Source organism: Callospermophilus lateralis, unplaced genomic scaffold (genome assembly GCF_048772815.1).
Source record: "Callospermophilus lateralis isolate mCalLat2 unplaced genomic scaffold, mCalLat2.hap1 Scaffold_83, whole genome shotgun sequence".
NCBI classification, from domain to species: Eukaryota; Metazoa; Chordata; class Mammalia; order Rodentia; family Sciuridae; genus Callospermophilus; species Callospermophilus lateralis.
The window spans coordinates 3663217-3676755 of NW_027516368.1; the positions used below are offsets into that span (position 1 = coordinate 3663217).

At 34.5% G+C, this 13539-nt stretch overlaps 1 non-coding gene across 1 annotated transcript; it reads left to right on the top strand.

Moving 5' to 3' along the window:
* Positions 1–9494: 9494 nt before the first annotated feature.
* LOC143641063 (U6 spliceosomal RNA) lies at positions 9495–9598 on the top strand. Its single transcript, XR_013155225.1, has one exon. It is a non-coding gene; the product is annotated as a U6 spliceosomal RNA (small nuclear RNA).
* Positions 9599–13539: the final 3941 nt, after the last annotated feature.

Here is a 13539-nt window from a genome sequence, read left to right on the forward strand (position 1 = left end):
TTGTTTTAACTTCCCAGTGAAGCAAATGTTTATTATTATGTAGGGAATTTTTATCTCTATTGTCTAATGTCTTGAAGTCTGCTTTGTCTGATATTAAAATTAGAATATTTTTAGTTAGTATTTGTTTTTAGATATAACTTTTTAACTTTTCAGTTATCATTATATTTTAGAATATGTATGTGTATAAAGTATGTCATATTTTAGTCACGTACATAAACTGTATGTAACCAGATCTTTAAAAACCATCCTGGCTGACTTTGTCTATTGATTGGAATATTTAGTTCTTTTATATTTGTTGTAATTACTAATGTATTTGGATTTATAATCTTAGTTTATTTTGGACCCCCCCCCCCCGATTTTTTTGCCTGAAATAAGTTTCATCAAAGGTTGTTTTGGGGCTGGGGTTGAGGCTCAGCGGTAGAACACTTGCTTAGCACGTGTGAGGCACTGGGTTTGATCCTCAGCATCACATATAAAGAAAGAAAGTATTGTGTTCACCTACAACTCAGAAATATTAAAAATAATTTAAGGGGCTGGGGTTGTGGCTGGGGCTGGGTTTGTGGCTCAGTGGTAGAGTGCTCATCTAGCACACATGAGGCACTGGGTTCGATCCTCAGCACCACATAAAAATGAAATAAAGATACTGTGTCCACCTACAACTAAAAAATTAATATTAAAAATTTAAGAAATAAAAAATAGATAGTTTGTCTCTATGATCAGGAGACCATAGAACTAGTTTGGTAAAAGATTGTATTGTCTTGCCACTAAACAAAACAAACAAAAAATGAAAACAAAATTATTATTACTGCTCTCCATTTTGTCCCCTCTCTTAGCTTGGAAGTCATACTGTATCTGTTTATTTTAGCAGTTATCCCACATGTTTTAATTTGTTATTTGATTAAGTCTGAGATTGATAACTATCATTATCTCCTGCAGCATCAGGAATTAGAACATTTATACTCATTTCACCCTCTCTTGGTATAAAACTCTGGTTGTTCATAGTAGAATTGCTTATTAATTTAGACTTTTAAGTTAGATATGATGTTTAATATCATTTTTGAAAATTGACCTACATATTAGTGTTTACTAAGAGCTTTTTCCTTGGATAATTTTTTTTCCTTTCTTCTTTTTTGGTGCTGGGGATTGAATCCAGGGCCTTATGCATGCTAGGCAAGCACTCTGCCTTGGTTGGTATAGAATTAAATTTTGAATTAATTTAGAGTTAAATTAATTTTGCTTGGTATAGAATTAAAAATGGGTACTTTCTCTCAGTATTACTTTGTTTGTATGTTTGTTTTTTGGGTTTTTTTGGCTACCATTGTACCTGTTAAGAGCAATAGACAGAATATGTACTCTGTATTTTTTTCTCAGGATCTTTTCTCTATCTTTAATTTTTTTTGTTTTGCAATTTTATGAGTATGAGTTGAGGTGGTGTTTTCATTTCTCCTGCATAATATCATAATATTTGTTAGATTTCTAGATTTGAGGTATATTTTATTTTTTTTGTTAACAACCATGGAGAATTCTGAAGCATTGTGCAAATTCAACCTTTTTCTGTACTCTGTTACCTTCAGGAACTTTAGGCTGTTTTTTGTCTTTTTTTTTTCTTCTTTGCTTTCTAGGATGGACTTTCAAGAATCTTTGATCTATTTTTTTTATACCTTTAGTTTATTTATTTATTTTTTATGTGGTGCTAAGGACCAAACCCAGGGCCTCACACATGCTAGGCAAGTGCTCTACCACTGAGCTACAGCCCCAGCCCCCATAATAATAAGAATTTATTCTTATTTATTAACTCTGTTCTAATCTGCTCTTTATTCTTTGAGAGTTTAATTTGAATTATATTTCTCATTTCTAAACATTCCATTTGAATCTTCTGAAGATGTTCCGTCACTCTTATTCCTCTATATTTTCAAGCCTCTTTTATTTCTTGCTACATAAAAGGCATACTTTCAAAAATGTTCTGTCTCTATAAATTCCAGTGGGTGAAATCTCTGTAGATATCATTCTATTTTCTATCTTGACTGTTTCTAAAAATGATTTTTTATTTTTCTTTCATGTTTTGTGATTTTTATTATCAGCTCATGTTTTTTTGGGAATTTCATCTGTGGGAATTCTTAATTCTTTGAGGCCTGAGTTAAAGCTATGCTCCTTCACAGAAAATTGTTTTCTTTTGCTGGTCGCCTGAGGTTCTGCCAATTCAGGACTTCTTTTAGTTGAATTCTCAGCCTAAGTTTTTGAAGTTTTGTTGTGCTTATTTTCTTCTTGAACTTTCGAGGATTTCCAACAGCATGTGAGCCATGGTGACAGCCCAATATGGGGGCCTGCCCGGGTTATAAATTGTTGATTTTTCTCTCCTAAACCCAGTGCCACATTCAGAAAGAGAAAACTACCTTTCCCTTCCGTTGTTCAGGGTGAATTGGGGTGTTATTCACCATTGACTTGAAGGTGTAGTTTTCTGGGGGTCTGAGATAGATACAAGGTTCTCTTAGAGAACTTTGATCTTGAATGGGCTCAGAGCCTCTCATCTTTTCTGCTCGGCATAATATCACAATGGAAGCTGAGGGTCTTTAGGTTTTCCACATGCCCCCAGTGTCAGTGCTAGCTCTAGGACTGACACCCTCCCAGGGTGTCAGTGGTTTAAAGCAAAATGACTTTACTATGCATTAGAAATTCTGCTTCAGTACTGGCCTCTCCAAATTCCCTACTGGCTCACTCCTTCAACAGATCTTTTTAAAACGTGTTGTAATAGTTCATCCAGCTTTTTGCATTTTTAAAAATATTTTTTAGTTACCAATGGATTTTTTACTTATTTATTTATATGTGGTGCTGAGGATCGAACCCAGGGCCTCACACTACCACTGAGCCACAACCCCAGTCCCTGAGCTTTTTGCATTTTAATTGAGAGTCTCATTCTGGATATCTTCTGTTGCACTAGAAAAAAAATGGAAGTGTATACCTTCTACTCTGTCTCACTGAAAACTCTCATTTTCTGGGTGATAGGAAACATGGCGGCTAGTAGCTGTTGAGGTTTATTGTTTTATAGTTACAATCATGAGAGAGAAACAGAGCTCTTTCATTTGAAAATTTAAATGATAGGATATTGTAAGAAAGGGACTTCAGAGTTGAGCTTGGGTCAGATTTCCACATTGGGATTAGCCGCCTTAGGGTTACCTGTGTTAATATGGAAGTTCCCATGAAAACCATCTGGGACAGATTCGGTTCCTAACAAAAGAAGGTATGACCCAGATGTCCCCTGTGATGGTAATCAGAGAATTAGGAATAATATTTGAGTATTGTCAGGAATGATTCTGACTGCAGGTGAGAGACGAATCTACCTCACAGTGGTTTAAAGCAAAAGGACATTACTATGCATTAGCAAATCAGAGACGGGCAATAGCAGCACTTGGCTGCATCCCCAGCCCTTCTAAATTATATTTTGAGACTGGGTTTCACTAAGTTGCCCAAGCTGGCTTCTAACTTGTGATCCTGCTGCCTCAACTTCCTATATAGCTGGGATTGCAGGTGTGTGCCATGATGCCTGGATAGCCCTTAGTAAAAAACTACCTTCATGCTCCAGAAGTCTCCTTTCACGTCATCCATCAGAGCTGTGTATTGCAGGCTGCCAAGAGTTTGTGTGGGAGCAGGGTTCTGTTTTCTTAGGCTCCATGTAAGGAAGCAACCAAAGAGAGAGGTATTGGAAATTGTTTGCACAGACAACAGTTTTCCTATGGTGATGTATTGATTGTACACCGAGGGTTCCTCCTGAGTTTCTATTTCAGAGTGTTGGTGATTGAAGAATACTGGCCTCTGTCAGTCAGCAATATCCATAAGAACAAACAGATCTTTGTCTAGCTCAAGTTACCCCTGAGAAGTACTCTTAAACGGACACAAGCAAACAGTGTGTTCGCAGGTTGCTGGCATATACCATTAGTAGTGTGACTGTTTGTGACAACGGAGAATTTAGTGAGTAATGGCCATTTTCTTTGTTTCATTGATTGACATTGGAGAAGTGTGCCCTAAGCTAATAATTTCTGCTTTTTGTTTGTGATTCCTTAGTTGGGTTAAATAAGTCGGGCTAGGTAAAGGGAAGCCTTTCATGTAAGTGACTGGGTTTCCACCCATCAAGTCTGGGAACCATTCATCTCAATAATTTTGGAAGACACTACCATGTTTGCAAAGGGAAATGGATAGACGAAATCTCCTCTTGGTCTCTTGTCCCTTTGATGTGATGGTCCTTCCCGGGGGGTCATTCTTCAGCTTGCCTGTAGGTTTGCTTGCCCTGGAGCTGCTTTGTTAAAACCAAAGCCTCACTTGCCGTATCCAAATAGTTTGGTTAATAATTTTCATCCTCAAAAAAAAAAAAAATGACAGAAAAACTCCAAGTAAATGAGATAATCTATTTCTAATTCACTGTCTTTGCCATGTCTTCCTGACCAGGAGGTAGTTTTTTTTTTTTTGTTTTGTTTTTTTTTTGCTGGTGATTGGTAGAGAAGCCTTTCTTTTTTCTATCTATTCTTATGTGTAAGTGGATGCATATATTGTATGAGTGACTTTGGTTCTGGAAGCATCTTTTATTGGGTTCCAATCATGACTGGTGAGCTTTCTTGTGCAAAATACCTTTCTGTCTGTACTTACATTTCAGTAAGTGGTAACAACAGCACGACACCTTTTGAGAGCCTGGGAGACTATGGGTATGGGGAATGTTCTTAGAACAATGTGGAGCAGATTTTGAGTGTGCAGTTCCTGTTCAACAGTCTCATGATGATAAGGATGAGGAGTTTTCTTTCAGTCTTCTCTTCTTTGGAAGGATAGAGGAGGAGAGCAAAAAAGATCTTGCCTAGACACTGGAAGAAGACCCAGGAATGAGGGTGCATGGGAATGTGTGTGTGTACACAGACTTCTCATTAATTATTTTTTTCCCCTCCTCTCACCTTGATAAAGTTGGAATACACCCATTTTTCTAGCAGAGGGAAGCTCATGGCCTCCTAGGTGATAGAATCTTCCCTCAACCCCCCCGCCCCCGAAAAAAAAAAATTCTAGCAACAGGTAGAGCCTGCACTTGAACTGAAGCTAAGGAATAGTTCCTGAATCTTCCCTCCTCTGCAGAAATGCTTGCCTCAGAATTCACACTCCTCTGGCCTCTCAGAAGCAAGTGTGTTCTCTGCCTTCCCTCATGAATCTGCAGGCAGTAGGGTGCTTTTTGTTATCTCCTTGTAAGGATCATCTACTAAAACAAGGGTCTGTCTTCAGAATGGACAGATAATTGAATGGCAGAGGTGTAGGATGCTTATAACTCAGTGGGGAAAAAGAGAAAGGCGTTGAGAGAACTGTGGCTCTTCCCATTAGAATTGCTGGGTGCTGCATTCCGATATGAATCTTGACAATTGGACAATGATGGGAACATGCAATTAGGTCTTACACAATTGATTAGCACGAGTTAAAGAAACAGCATGTTGTTTGTTTGGTTTTGCATGCTGTAATATATTAAAGTGCAAGTATTTAAGAAATCTAATATCTATCTTATAGAAAGCAATGTTGTAAAAGTAGACAATGGAGAATGTTTTTTTTTCTATCTATTCTAACTTCCAGTCAACTTTTTTCCCCCATATTTCTCTAGAAATTGCTTCAGTTATGGTTAATTTACAGGTAGTTAAGTTTTCAACTCACAGGTATATTTGACTTTAAGGGATAGCATGTAGAACTCTTAAAATATATTGCACATTGCATAACTTTAGTTTATTTGGGGGTATCACAATAGATGTGAATTATTTCCCCCAGGCTCTCATTAGGATATTAAAGGTATGCACTTATTCAGGATGAATTGTTCTTTCCAAAATAACTGCAGTTTATAAAGCTATCTAAGTTTGAGGATCTAAGTTTTGTTGCATTGATTTTTTCCCCAGTTCCATCCAAGCCATAATTCAATCTGCCTACAATTTGTAATCTTCTTTCATTCTTTCTCTGATTTCTTTCTTTAAGAAACCCAACCATCTAGATAGTGCATAGGAGAAGCCCTGAAAGGCACTGAGTGCCTGGGCAATTGGTTTTGATATGTTGCATTGCTAATTAAAGAAGATCATAGAAAAGCACAATGTTTAAAATATAGACTCTGGAGTAAGACAGCTACAAGTCTCAGCCTTATCACTTGTAGCCATAGGACTTTAAGCAAGTTACTAAGCTTCCTAATTTGCCTTATGTATAAAGAGGGATAACAACAGTGTTTAACTGGAGAGATTGGAGGAAGGATTAATTAAAATAATGTATGTAAGATCACTGCATAATATCTGTCAAATTAAGACCCCAGAAACAATTCTAGCAGTTGAGGTTGTGGTATGTATGGAGAATGCATAAATTTAAACTTCTCCATACATAAAAATTTTATCCAATTACACATATACTGAAGTCTAATTATTTTATTAACCATTATTTTATTAACTCCATTTTAGAAAATTTGATCTGTGTGTGAGCATATTTAAATATACATTTAAATCCCTGTTTAAATATATATATATAATTTTATATATTATAAATATTATATGCCTTTATATATTATAAATATTATATATACATATTTAAATGTATATTATAAGTATGATACACATATTTAAATATTATGTATTTAAATATATATTTATTTACACAAAGAACAAATTAATTATATTTAAAAATATACATATATATTATAAATTATATATATTTATTTATTTACTTACTTTTAGTTTTTAAGTAATTAAATCAATATAGATATGCCCATACTTATAACAAATGGATATGGACGTCAGTATATTCTAACAGTTATGGAACAATTCCAAACATATTTATTTTACTATTTGAATATAGCATATTTAAATACAAACAACTGAAGTATAGAGCTGTTAGAAATGATATAACCATGTAAAACCCCATATGTTGCATTCATTTATTTTTTCAAAAACAGTACGATATTTTTTCCTAGTGTTGGGGATGCAAAGGAAAACAAAATCATTTCTATCAAGGAGCTTATAAATTAGGAGTAAAATATATATAAAAAAAATGGTCAGACAAAAAGTAATCCCCAATTGTTATTAATCTTATAAAGTAAAAAATGATAGGAAGGGTGTGTTTTGAGGTGGAACCTAATGAAACTGTATCTCCAAAGAGAGAACTTTCCAGAAGAGGTGGCATTGATCCCTGATACCGAGCAAAAGAGAGTAAGAGGAGGAGTACTGGAGCAAAGAGAACCTTGTGTGCAAAGGTCCTATTATGCCAGAGAGCTTCGCTCATCCAAGGAACAGAGGAATATCTCAATGGCTAGAGGTAAAGTTTAAAAGGGAGGCAAAGGCTGATCCTTTTGGGCCACAGAAACATTGGCCTTAGGTTTTAATTCAAATGTTTTGAAAAGCTTTCAAGGTAATTGGGAAAGACACTGAATGGATCTGTTATTCACTCTATGTTTGATGGGTCTGTTGAAGGAACTAATCAGGAACTGACCAGGCAGGTAGTGTTGACATAGAAAATGCTGAAACTAGTTCACAGTGTCTACTATTATATCATCCAAGTAAACGGTCCAAGATGATCACTTAGAACTGAAATATGTTTGAACATAGAATTTACAGGGCATTAACACTAATACTTATAAAAATGAAAAAAAGATCAGCAGTTTTAATTTGCTACAGATATGAGTTAATAGAAACTCACATACACATTGATTAAAAAGTATAATTTGATAACAATATTATGAATAATAACTTGCTGTTTTCTTCCCAAAATGTGCAAACTAAAAGCATTTTATTCAATAATTCTTTTTCTAAAACCCTGAAGAAACTATTACATATTGAGGGTAGAAATAAATATGAACTTCTCAATAGTCTTGTTGTGGTAGAGAAAAGTAAGAAAATGTCAAAATAAAGTAACTATCAACAGAATACGCAACTATTTTTCAGTGTATATTTGTAATAGAATGCCATAGAGTAGTGAAAATGCTTGTCAGTAGCATGCATGGATACAAATAAACTGTGTATATGATAGGGAAGTAAAAGAAAAAAAATGACTGAATAATCACAAGAGTCATAATTTATCAAAGTGTAGCCCAGGCATATCAGAAATATTTTCATGGCAATACCAAAATGGAAGGGAAAACCAGAGAGATTAAAAGAGGAAAAGAAATCGCACCATAATATCAAAGGTCTCAGCTAGTTAGCATAAAATATTCAGCCTTTAGATGCAAAGCTGGTCCTCAGCTGATAGCCAGCAAGGAAGTTGGACTCAGCCTTACAACCACAGAAACTGAATTTGGCCATGAACTTGATTGAACTTGGAAGTAATTTCTTCCCCAGGGCCCACAATGAGGAATGCAGACCTGCTAACAACCTGATTGTGGTCTAGGAAGAACCCAAGCCCAGGACCCAGCCCAGCCAATCCAGATTTCTAGATTACAGAACCTGGGAAGCAATAATTTTTTTATATATTTTAAGCTGCTATGTTTATGGTAACTTATGGTTTCAATAGAAAAGTAAAAATTTACCTATAATTATTAATGCAATCTAGTCTTCTACAGTTTAGTGATGAACTCCCCATATAAAGCTATGATCCTGAAGGTCTTCAGTAATTTACACTGACACAAATTAAAATATGAGATTTGATGAGCAATCTTAGCCCCTTTTCCACAGTTGGTGATTGAGGGAATATTTACCCTGAGAAATGTGACCCAAAGACAGACAGTAATTTCTAAGTCTTGCTTCCTAGCCAAAACCAAGGATAAATTTTCTCAGTAGCCAAGATTGAGGTCCAGTCATTTTTGTGAAGCAGGAGAAAAATATGGCTATGAGAACTAGTACAAAAATAAAAATGCATTATGACTCCCAGATGTCAGATCCAGGGTTACCAAAACAGTGAAGAAGCCTAGCAATCCATACCCAAGGTGCTCATCCAAACATTCTCTAAGGATGCTGCCAAATGATACTACTGCACAAAATGTTCTCTTTTGTGGAAATCCCATGCTCTTTTTTAAATATATATAAATTCTTCCACTTTGGAATGCAACTTTTTATTTTGAAGAATGAATACAGGATTGCTACCATTAACATACTTAGACATATTTTTACTCACAAGCAGTTTTCAATAAAAGACCAAAACAAAGTTGCATATTATATTTTATTTTCTGAGGGGAGGTTGCCTGACTTTTGTAGCACCAACTCATTACCAGGGCTTTCATTTTTCTGCTGTCAATTATGAATAGTAATGTTTCTAGTTATTTAAGTGCAAGTATTGTGATATGCATTTTAGCCTTTTCCCTGACTTCCCACAATACGTACCAACACATCTGAGCCTTTCTAAAGCTTTTAAAAAAATCTATTGTTAAGACACTGCTTGTGTTTCATATGTTAAAGTAAGAATCTCAAATCTATTTGGAAACAAATAGAATACAGAAATTGAAACTAAAAAGTGTATCTGAGCATAAACAAGGCCCTGGATTAAATCCTCAGAATACATAATGAGAAAGGCTATGGGTACATTGACTAGACAACATATTACTAAAATTTGATTGATACAGAGAAAATTAGCATGGCCTGTACACAAGGATGACATACAAATTCATAAGGTTCCACATTTCATACATTTGTCAAAATTAGCAAATATACTCATGATTTGCTTTCATTATATGTATACCTTGCATCAGAGAAAAACCACAAATGAAAATGGCATATCAGAGCATGTGGAAGAAATATTATAATGCTTTTTTATTTACATTGCAACATATCTAAGTGAATGAAAATAGGTTGGACAGAGAAACACATAAATGAAAGAACATATACCAACAAAGATGTGTTAAAATGTTAATGCTAAAAGGAAGATTGTGAATACTTGAGTATATTCATGGTAAAATTCAATGTTACTTTATTGTTGGTCATTTTATTATGTATTTATTATATGAATCATCATATGTGTGCCTCTGTACATGCATGTATGTATGTGAAAACAGAATATGATAACACGAACATTTGAATAAACTGCATATCCAACTCTGTGAATTTTTACTTTTGTAAAATTCACCAAATGGCCTTCTATCTCTTCTTTGAGCATTTTTTCATCTAAACAAAGAAGGACTAAGATCTTGGTAAGATTAACTAAGATAAATTTGGAGATGCGATAACTGTGGTGAGGTGTAAATAGGTGGTTAGGACGTGGACTTTCACTAAGCCAGGTTGGAACTGATGCTTCTGAGTACAGCTAAAACTGTTGGAAGGGTGACATCATCAGCAAAATCAGAAATGCGAAAAAAATGTTCACATATGAAAAATGAGAAGATGAAAATCCTGTTCACTGCAGCCTCAGTTCCAATGGTACAAATATGTCCACTATAATAATTGGTGAGAGAAACCTGATTTTAGAGAAGGTTGAAATCTGATTTTAAGGTAACTGAAGTGTCTGGAATATCCCAAACCAATCAATTAACTTAAATAGGACTGAAATTGTAAAAATTCTGATTTATCTTTCAAAAACTAATGGAAATCCTCATTGGAGAGATGAGTCCTCAAAACAAGTCTCAAATGATTCTCAGGGATGAAGTCTGGCAAAACTGGCAATCTAAAGTTCCCATGCAAATAAAAGCTCTGTGTCCATAAATAACATCCACAAAAACTACAAACACTGCAATTAGACCATTATTGACATAAGAAGTTGAAATCATCAGATGCAGAAATTTAATGAATTTTCAATTCATTAAAATGAATGAATTGAAAATATAAGTACAGAACATGAAACAATAAAATGCATGAGGAGAGTATGGCATTACTTTTGTGGTATCCTTTATGGTCTGATTAAATGGTCAAAAAAATCCAAATTAGTAATTATGCTACATAATACCTGAATAGTTCTCTTCAAATTTTTGAGTTAAAAAGATCACAGAAGATAGACTGGGAGACAAGAAAGAATAATGAGCAAAGAAATTGATACACACGTAATTACAACCAAGTTATCTATTAGATAAAGGGGAATAATTGAATTTAGAGAAATGTACATTTGGGGTTTTTTGTGAAAAAAAAAGTTTTTCATTTACTTTAGGGTGGATAAGAAAGCATTTCACAGTTCAATGGGGGGTTAGCCTCAACGTGTCTCCTCAAAATTCATATGTTGAATTTGTAGCCCCAAAACAACAATATTAGAAGTTAAGTTTGTTTGGGGAGGAGGTCATGGGGTGGAGCCCTCATGAAAAGAATTAGTGTCCTTTTAAAAGAATCTCAAAGCTCCTTTACCCTTTGGCCAAGTAAGGATACAGCAAGAAAGCACCATTATGGACAACAAAATGGGCCAGAGAGGAAAAAGGAAAGACAGACAGATTCAGAAAGAGAGAGAAGAAGCATTCAAAATATAGAAACAAAATTTTTATTGCAGCATTGCTAAAAGAACAAAATATCCATTAAAAGATGAATGAAAAATTCAATTGCAGAAGGGCATATTGACACCACCAGTGATTTCAATCTTTTTTTTTTCTTGAGGTGAGCACTGAATGTATGGTCTATGTTTTCAACCTTTTAGAATTCTAAGGTAATTCATAAGTATTGAAAACACAAAAACAGCAGTTAGCATAAGATGAAGGAGCAGATGACTCATAATGGCAATGAGGAGGGGAGCATGGGAGGAATGAAAGAACTTTAGATAGGGCAAAGGTGAGGGAGGGGAAGGTAGGGGGCAATAGGGTAGGAATGATGGTGGAATGAGTTAGACATCATTACCCTAAGTACATGTATGAAGACACGAATGGTGTGAAAATACTCTGTACAATCAGTCACTTGGAAAATTGTGCTCTATATGTGTAATATGAAATAAATTGCATTCTGCCATTGTCTATAACAAATTAGAATAAATAAATAATTTAATTAAAAACAAATATTAAAAAAATATATATATCAAACTGTTTTCCCAAGTGGTTGCATACAGATCAACTGGCAATTCTAGTTTCTCCACAACCTCATTTTCAGTCTATTTGTGTCTATGAATCTAAGGTATGTTTCTTGAAGCTAGAATACTGTTTTTAATCCAATCTGGTTTTAGTGGGATATTTAATCCATTCACACTTAGTGTAATTATTGATGGCTGCTAACAATAAATCTGTCTTTATTTGGGGAAAAAAAGATAAAGAAGCAGAGATTCTGACTTTAAACTCATGTTTCCTATTGATAACTTATAGTAATCTGAGGAAAAATAAATCACCTACCATGTGCATGTTTGTCTTGTCATTTCCCACAGGTGCACTTTGAAATTATCACATCTAGTCTGCTACTAACAGAATTTCTGAAAAACTCAAGAAAAAAATATGTGTAAAAGGACTTTAAAATTTAAAAAGACCTAAGAAATATTGATATTTTAAAATTATTTTGTTGTTTTTACAATAAAAATAATTATTGGTAATACCTGAGTAAATCATTTACAAGGTTTAGTGTTTGAAATCAGATTTTTTTTAACCAAATGTCTTTTCATTCTAAACTTGACCTAAGGCCAGAATTAAATGTTGACAAATGATTCCTATTGGTTTGTACAATGCAATGATAAGCACTGATCATGAGTTAAGAGTTAATTTAAACAGGTGATAGTGGCACATTTATTACTAGGCAGAACTAAAATATTATTTCAATATCTAGTCTTAAGAGCTTGAATTGTTTGATGCTTGAAAAATCAATCAAAGAAGTTGGACTTAATTGGTCAATGTTAGAGATATAAAGATACTACTGAATGATGTTGAAGAAGTTCAATGCATTTTAAAAGAACCTCTAATTCATTGATTTCAGAACTTCTAGGATTATTAAGATGTTGGGTGATATACTATTCTGTATCCAAGAGTTAACTATGAATGTTAACAGAACTAAACTTACTCATTGTGGTCAAAAATGAAGACCATCACTACAGAGAGTAGTTTTTCTGACCATTCATTAGGGGGAAAAATTCTTCTCAACAGGTTCTGGAACTTAAATATGAAACCCAGAGGACACATGGTTTCTTTGAACAGTTCATCCAAGAGACACTCTAATGAAGCTCTGCTTTGCATAATTTGATCAAAGTTGACAACCTCTGGTTCTATTTACTAATATATGGCAACCACAAACTACAAACACAACAAACTAGGAATCACAAAGTACTTAAAAGTAAGGGGTCTGGAATGAGTCAAAGTCCAAATCCTGTCACCACCATTTCCTGGCTAGATCGCAGTAACAACAGTGAAAATTCTCCTGTGTATTTCTGCAGAATCTAAAGAGGGCATGTAGGTTGCACATTCAAGCAAGGTTGGGCATATCCTCTCTCTTCAACCTCTCAGAAATAACCAGCTGCAGAATTCACAATAGCTAGACTGTGGAACCAACCTAGATGCCCTTCCATAGATGAATGTATAAAAATAATGTGGCATGTATACACAATGGAATATTAGCACTAAAAAATAACAAAATCATGGCATTTGCAGGGAAATGGATGGCATTAGAGCAGATTATGCTAAGTGAAGTCAACCAATCACTAAAAAACTAATTCTGAATGTCTTCTTTGATATTACTTTTGACATGACTC